The sequence below is a fragment of the Mus pahari genome, chromosome 3 (genome assembly GCF_900095145.1).
Source record: "Mus pahari chromosome 3, PAHARI_EIJ_v1.1, whole genome shotgun sequence".
Taxonomy (NCBI): Eukaryota; Metazoa; Chordata; class Mammalia; order Rodentia; family Muridae; genus Mus; species Mus pahari.
The window spans coordinates 7,631,440-7,632,386 of NC_034592.1; positions in this window are offsets into that span (position 1 = coordinate 7,631,440).

Genomic DNA, 947 nt, shown 5'->3' on the forward strand with positions numbered 1-947 from the left:
CAATAAAAGAACCTCTGGTGGAAACACCATGCCTGACCTTAAGCTGTACTACAGAGGAATTGTGATTTAAAAAAAAACAAACTGCATGGTATTAGTACAGTGACAGACAGGTAGACCAATGGAGTAGAATTGAAGACCTAGAAATGAATCCACTCTCTTATGATCCCTTGATTTTTGACAGTGGAGCTAAAGCCATCCAGTGGAAAGAAGACAGCATTTTCAACAAGTGGTGCTGGCACAACTGGTGGTTAGCATGTATAAGAGTTTGAATTGATCCATTCTTGCCTCCTTGTATAAAGCTCAAGTCCAAGTGGATCAAGGCCCTCTGCATAAAATCAGAGACACTGAAACTTACATATGAGAAAGTGGGGAAGATCCTTGGAGATATTGACACAGGAGAAAAATTCCTGAACAGAATATCAATGGCTTGTACTGTAAGATTGAGAATTAACAAGTGGGACCTCATAAAATTGCAAAGTTTCTGTAAGGTAAAGGACACTGTCAATAAGACAAAAAGGCAACCAAGAGTTTGGGAAAAGATCTTCACCAATCCTACATCCAATAGTGGGATAATATCCAATATATAGAAAGAACTCAAGAAGTTAGACTCCAGAGAATCAAATAACCCTATTAAAAATGGGGTACAGTGCTAAACAAAGAATTCTCAACTGTTGAATACTGAATGGCTGAGAATCACCTAAAAAAAAAAATGTTCAATATCCTTAGTCATCAGTAAAATGCAAATCAAAAGAAACCTGAGATTCTACCTCACACCAGTCAGAATGGCTAAGATCAAAAACTCAGGTGACAGCAGATGCTGATAAGGATCTGGAGAAAGAGGAACACTCCTCCATTGCTGGTGGCATTTCAAGCTTGTACAACCACTCTGGAAATCAATTTGGCAGTTCATCAGAAGACTGGACATAGTACTTCCTGAGGACCCAGCA